The sequence below is a fragment of the Sipha flava genome, unplaced genomic scaffold (genome assembly GCF_003268045.1).
Source record: "Sipha flava isolate LNK unplaced genomic scaffold, YSA_version1 284_pilon_pilon, whole genome shotgun sequence".
NCBI classification, from domain to species: Eukaryota; Metazoa; Arthropoda; class Insecta; order Hemiptera; family Aphididae; genus Sipha; species Sipha flava.
In genome coordinates this window covers 347,586-355,548 of record NW_020272951.1, presented here as the reverse complement: position 1 = coordinate 355,548, position 7,963 = coordinate 347,586, and the positions used below count along the sequence as shown (strand labels likewise).

General features: G+C 30.2%; 1 pseudogene; it reads right to left on the bottom strand.

Moving 5' to 3' along the window:
- Window positions 1-1,460: 1,460 nt before the first annotated feature.
- LOC112685638 lies at window positions 1,461-2,205 on the bottom strand (annotated as a pseudogene).
- Window positions 2,206-7,963: the final 5,758 nt, after the last annotated feature.

The window sequence follows — 7,963 nt, the reverse complement described above, 5'->3', positions numbered from 1 at the left end:
GAATACCTTGGACCTTGATAAATTTACACTTGATTAATTCCGACTTCTTACGTGATCGATTCCGGAGGAAGTCGATACTTATAAATTGAAGAATGCTAAACATCCCTTGAGTCACCACTTCCGTGTGTCTTTATTACGCACCCTGTACGTGTACACATTTACTTATACTTATAAGGTTATAAATTCTCCACGCGCGCGCAATAATATTATGACGTTTTCTTGTTGGTTTGTTACAATTATAATGCCAAGCGACTTTTACGATTGCACAGCCATCATCGTCACCACGATCACCGTCTTTGTCCTTCTTGTATTTACCAACTTAATCCTAGTTTTCCACTTGGAGAACCTTACACATATATAATAAATATATATATATATATATATATATATATATATATATATATATATATATGTGTGTGTATGTGTGTGTGAAAAATATTTCTCAGGCTCGAGGACGACGACGGGCGGAAGACACACTAATTGGCTCAAAACCGTCTGGTGAACGTATAATTGATATCACTTTTCAAACTTATATATGTATATAAAACGACACGGTGTGACAGTCTCCTCATACGCATATTATTATTATTGTCATCATTATTGTAATTATTATTATTTATACGTATAAGGCCCGCTACCGCAAAGGCTAATTTGTTAACGAAAACGCACCGGGGGAGTGCAAAGTCGACCATAAAAACGGTGGATGAGAGGTTGGAGGTAAGTTACTACCACGGGAGGTGTGGACTGTGTCAGTGGTATTGCGAAAACGATATTGGTGGGATGAAAACTTTTGCAAAGCGTGGTAACTTTTCGGATTAGCAGACTGAAAAACGGGTACAGTGACGTGCGCAAATTCTACAAAATCCTCGGCAAGGATAACGACCATGAGATTCTTGTTGCACAGGCTTCGCTACAAACATACGACGCGGCGTCTATTTGCATAACCTGTAATGGTGAAGTTGAATCAGTTGAGTGCATTTTTTGTCCAACACAATTATTTTGATAATATTTTTTTCAAATTAATCAGTTGATTGATTTTAAAATTGTTATTTAATTTATTGTACTCTTTATGGAATATCAAAATCAAAATTCCTTAATCGAATGAAATAAAAATGAAAAATACCAATTTAAATGATTGAAATACAAATTCAAATAATCACTGTATCAAAGTTTTCCCCAAAAGAAAGAAAAATACGTTTGATTTGTCAAAGGTTCGATATTATGAAATTTTCATGTCTCCATCCTCTCAGTATTTGTATTACATGGATAATAATGAAAACTTATTTAAAATCTAATTTTGAAACAAATTACACACTCAATGTTTACAAAAAACAATTCTTAAATATAAAAAAATTATATATATCATAAATATATGTATGTATATTGGATGCATATTATATATATTTATTCTATTTATTTTGAATGTCAGATATATAATATATGACATCCATGTCACCAGCCTTCATCCTAGATATTTAATATAGCTAAATTTCGTTTTTCTATTTCTTTTTGAATTGTCTATAAAAAGATATATATATAAATTATTTTTATAATTGCATAGAATTTCATGTTTACTAATTTTACCATGGTAAAATCTGGAAATAGTTTACAGACATTTTCGTCACGTGTATTTGCTTCTAAACTCTGATCAGCCAGCTGACGTTTTTCATAATCAGCTATCTCAATGCTACCCAGCGTAGGGGTATTTTCCAACTGGAATAAATACAAGCATACAAGCGATTAAATTTAATTCGAATGACTTGTGACTTAACCATGTTCTTACCATGAAACTGAGCAGTCCAACAAGTATAGCAGATATGCTCCAAGCAGGATTCCATGTGTTTGGATGGTAATCATTAATGTAAAAACACAGACGAGTGTAGGAGTTTAAATCTACCGTTGGGCGTCACCATGTAAATACTGGGTGGTTTAAATGGAAAGTCCCTGGGGAACACAAGCATTCCCAAATAATAACCACCAGCATACGGCGAATCATCGGACCCACTAAATACATAGTATCTGAATTACGCATAGAACGGTTTCAATCACCAATTATTAACAATGTATATCCACTCACATGGCTTACCATTTTAAGATGTTAGACGGGTTTAGTTTAGCAATAACGTACGACACCGGATCATTTTTCAACCTTAAGCAATCTTGTTTCAAACGGAGTGTAGCTTTCGAAGTGTCAAGATATGTCATACTCAGTTCAAACGAACATACGTTGTGTGCGTTATTTTCGAGGATCAAAAATAGCAGTGCTGCTTTCAAGAATATGTTAATATGTTAAATATTATACAAAAATGTAAAACAACCATTTTTTATTTTTTATTGACATTGGTCACCACACTTTAGTATATTTTTTCACATACTTATAAAATAACATTTTTTTTTTCATCCTTGAGTATATAGTGGAGTTATCACAGAAATCCAATGCCTTTGAACCTTCACTAGACAACGATGATAATTTTGCAAAAGAATCACGTAAAATTTCTCAAATACACTAACCTCCATTTATATACACATACATATATTATATACATACTATCACTAAGACATATCTATGTAATACTTATTATGTTTAGAATAAATATTATACTTTATTGTAGAAGTGAAATGTACTAAAAATGTATAGAAAATTTAAATTAATATTTATTAAATTATTTTATAGTACAATTTATTTATATAAATCGCAATGGGTTAATTCAAAAGTTCAAAACTTATTATGTTCCATGGTAAAAGAGTTGATACATAATTTTATTGTATGTAAGTGAACCAGAATAATAGGAATAATATCTAATCCGGTCGGTTTTAAATAATTACAGAGTTAAATATTTTAAAAAATATATTATTCAAAATGTTCTGACAAAATGTTCTAACTTCTGTCCCATGCATTTTCTACTATTTCAATTTAAATTTATAATTTTTTTTTTTTTTTTTATATTTAATACTATTTTAATCTGCACTCTATGTTTTTTAAACATGGGTGACAATATTTAAGGTTGCACAAATATTTGTCAGTTCAAAGCGTATCATGTTTTGCTCTTCTCGCTTTCACTCATTTCATGTGTGATTTCGGAGGCCAGCGGAAGCTAGAACAGCTTAACCTAGAAATATAAAAAAAAAAAAGAAAGAAAAACGAGTCAATAAACTCGGAATGTCAAAAGTTCAATGTGTGTTGAATAATAAATAATAAACAATATCACTTATTGTCTACATGTTATGAATAACGGTTGACCATGAATATCAGCTTAAATAAAATACTTTTAAATTGATTGGTTACAATACAGGGTGTCCTACGAAAATATGAACCTTCTTAGATTATGTTATATTGTACACCATTATATGTTTAATAAAAAAAAAAAAAAAATTATAATCAAGGATTTCTGAGTGATCAATACTTATTTTGTTATACATACTACATATTTAACTATTTTCGAGTTACATCTAGAGCTAGAATAATATTTACGTCATTGCAAAAGGTTAACTTTGTACAACACATTTCCAACTTTAGTAGAAAAGCTACCCAAACCCATAGTATACTTTACTTTATACTAAAAACACTAGTTTACTCCCTATGACAACAAAAGTTAATACTATACAACTTTAAAACTCTTCAATCCTTACCCATAACGACTCTTTTTGGCTCTTCTACATCACTCCCTCTCACTGGCGAAAAATTGAATCCACCCAAAACAACGGCTTCTGAATAATAACGGCCATGCCCATTTTTGTCAAAAGCCTCTGTCTTTTTTAAAATTAACCTAACCTATCCTTTTAAAAACTTAACCATCTTAAATTCAATTCAATCACAATCCAAAACTATATTCTACAAAAACTATTTTACCGTTCATAATCACATCTAACCCTACTTAAAACACACGTCCTTTCATTCACAAAACTCATATCCAAGCCTTAACGTGGTTAAATCGATTTACACATATAACTTAACCTATTCAAATCATTATTTGTTACCTTTCAAAATCCAATCACTAATGTAGATGCAACTCTGATATAGTTAATGGCCCAGTCCACTCTACCAAAGCAAATAAATATATTTGATGTTTGCTTAAATTGTCTATCAATATCCGTTCAATACACTATAAACATATTTGTTCTAATACCGTAAGGGATAAATACATGTATGAATACGAGAAACATGTTAAAATAAATTACAAATGATGAAAAAATAAACTTGATAATAAATACATGTGTATATATAAATTGAACTGAAAAAAAGTATAGGAAATGGGAGAAAGCTGAAAAACCAACCATTTTATTACAGGTTAATTACTAAATATCATAATAATATGAATATATGTATATGTGTAAATGTGTATATATGGGCAAATATAAAGTTTGAACGAATAACTAAAGTAAATAATAATAATATAATACTTAGAAGAATTATGACAGTTATAATTTTATATTTTTAAAATCTCAGCATTAACACGTGTGGTTTTCGAAATCGTCCACGTAGATACTATGTTTCTTGGACAATTATTCAAAAGCTTAATCGAATCACAGTCAAACGAGATGAACGAACGATAAAATAATTAATTATTATTCCACGCGCCCAAATTGACGAGGAATAATAAAACAACAATGTAATACTCACCCTTCAAACGCTATTACCGCGTACAATATTGCGTTATATTTACACGAATTACGATAATACAGTACTGTACGATGTACCGTAATATTATAATACATCGTCAAATACGAGGGCACAATGATTTCGATTGTTTAAACGCTTTTAAAAATCTGCGTCAAAAGCGTTTTTTTCGAATACACTGTTGCAAAGAAGGAGCTTTAGCAAAACATTCAATTGGGCGATTTATAATCATATCATTGTAATAATAATATACAATAACAAATTATAATATACGAGTATAAAGTGGCATATTTTCAAAAAATAATTGGGGGGGGGGGAGTTTAAAATATTTATAGACAGGTGATTTTATAATATTTTAAAAATACATATAAAGTATGAATCAATAACTATTCATTGAATAATTAAAAGAAAGTCACACATGTAGTGGAATCGGTTTATACAAAATACAGAAGAAATAACATAGTTTCTATGATACATTTATTAAATTTGATAGTAGGGCACGTTTCAGAATGTGAACGCGTTTTTAAAACATAGTACAAGTAGTACGAGAAATTTAAATTTTTAGGCCCCCGCCTAGTTTATTCGAGAAAATATCGATGTGTATATATATAATATTAGGACAAATGTTGAAAAGTATCTTTAATGTATCTCTAGTGTGTGTGTGTGTGTGTGTGTGTAACGCAACAAGGATTTTTTATGGGAAGGGGTCCAAAAATATACCTATTTTAAAGTAACTAGCAAATTTAATTATTATTTTATTGTTTGATTAATGTAAATATTGTAATTATAATGTAAAATTAAATAATAATTAAATGTTTTATGTAAAAAATAAAGGTAAAAGGTATGTACAAATTTATAAATTGAAATCTAAGCAATATTTTGTATAGCTTAAATGTTGTTTTACTTCCTCAGATGTTCCATTGACTTCGTAGTGGACCTTGAGAGCAGCTAATCCATTGAGTCTTCTTTTTGATGTGGAATTTCTTAAATCAATCTTCGAATCAATAGTTAAATTTGATCAAACATTTTTATTATTTCAAAAAGATATGACACAGTTCAAGGGGCAGTCCGGTCCCAGGAATCCCCCCTGGTTGCGTTAATGGTGTGTGTTGTGTGTTTATACGTGGATATACATATATATGAAATACTGAGCTTGCGATATTGCCGATTTCATAAGATCGGAAAAATGTAATCACAGATTTTATCCGTAAGGTAGACATTTTTCTTGCATTTCAAGCAATCTATAATTTTGTGTTCGTATAGTTGCCGTGTCGTGAATTCGGCAACGGCCGTTGCTAATTTCACGAAATCAGTAATTTCACGAACTTCACGTAACATATGTGTATAGAACACGGTAAAATGCAATAGCCATTCCCTGCGACAAAACTAATCGTCAGAAAAGCACACGCGTGTGATCCATAAATTACTGCGTTTTCGATTTAAGCTGCTGCCGTAACCTTTACGTGCGCTATTATCGTACCCATAGTAAGCCATTATCGAGTTTGATAACAATGTGTTGTGTATTAGAAAATAAGTGTTGCAGGCGGGAAAATAAGAGACAAAAAACCCGTCGGTCGATCGGAATGTAATAAAATAGAAGCGTTTTGGTAATTGAACACTAATGTAACTTGCCTTCTGTAGTGCCTATCACCGGGTGCGTTGCGGACGAAAGCATTAAGAAACGTAATTGATTTAAATCCTACACCGGAGTTGAAAACTTCGTCGCAAGGAGCATTGTAGATCTGTAATTACGTCTTCGTACTAGAAACTTCATTAGCGCTCTACTTTTTTTTCAGCAGACACGCGGCGTCCCGCTGTCAATTATTTAGCGCTTATTGCGTTTGATACGCTTACTCACTGATGTTGCTGCTGCTGTTCCTCTTGATTCTAATACGATGTACTGCACGAACGAAACGATGCTTAATTTAATTCCTGAAAAATATTACCAGGTTGATTTATTTACTATAATTACCGGGTGGTTCGCGTGCACAAGGTTTTCGTCGCGGCGACGATTAGGTGAACACGCGTTACACATTATATAAATATATAGTACGCGTGTTTCAGAAAATATAGCGTTAATAACAACAAAAACAATAATAATTATAATCATAAAAATAATTCGTGCCTGTATCGCTGTAATTTCGTTCGTTTTCTCGTGACAACAGGACCAACACGAAATATTTAAACACTTCTCGCACACTCCCTTGTAGTATAGTATTATTTTTTAGTATTTATTTTTATGATGTTCATTAAACAATTATTAATTTTTCTCATATTATAATAAAATTTAAGAATCATAAAAATAGAAAAAATTATTAGAACAAATATGTATCTTATCGTTATTTTAAATTTTAAATAAATAATAATCCCATCGTTAAAAAAAATAAAATAAAAAATGATTTAGAACAACACTCGTTTTATAGCTGTTATCCCGATTTTTCGATAGTTGATCACAATTCACCGAGAAACTACTATAATTAAACCAAAAATAACCTTTCTAAAGTACTATCTACGTAAAATGTACAATCTATATATAGATAGGGCTACGAGAAACTTTTCGAGTAGCTACAATATTACAAAGACTTTTTCGAAAACCCAAAAAATTACATACCATTGTTCTATTCTAGATCGTATCTGGAACAAAATTGAAAAAAAAAAGTAATGTATTATTCTAGATTCTCTGTATAAATGATTAAATGATCTCGAGTACATTCGCACCACCAGGATTTTCAAAAAAAAATATATGTATATATATCACAGCGTCATTCCTTTATTATCTTTTACCAACATACTATCTAATCTTTAGATACATTATATTTATTAGATTAATGAAGATTTTCAATATAAAAATGCTATACGCCTATAATACATAAGTAATGATTTTATTTTTTTAGTGGAGATATTATAATTCAAAATTATTGTGTTTGTATAAAAAAGAAAAAAAAATACACTTTATTATATTTTCAAGGAATCAAAACGAAATGTGTATAAATATAAATGTTGTTGGAAAAATCGTATTCAAAGGTTGACGAAAAAAAATGTACTTACATAATGAGGACTTATATAACTCTGAATTTATAAACTGTGTGTATATTCATAAAACGTATACAATTAAAATATCGCAATAATAATTATTTCTTCCACAAAGTATTAGATCCATGACGTATCGACTAATTTTGATAATTACGCGTGTATAGATTCCTTACTAACCATGTCTAATTGTACGATAACGTTATATTAAAAAACATCCATATGATTATAATCATTCATTTATAAATATTATATTTCATTTATAATCGTTGAATACCAAACCGAATACATTTTCAATAAATAGCTTATCACTCG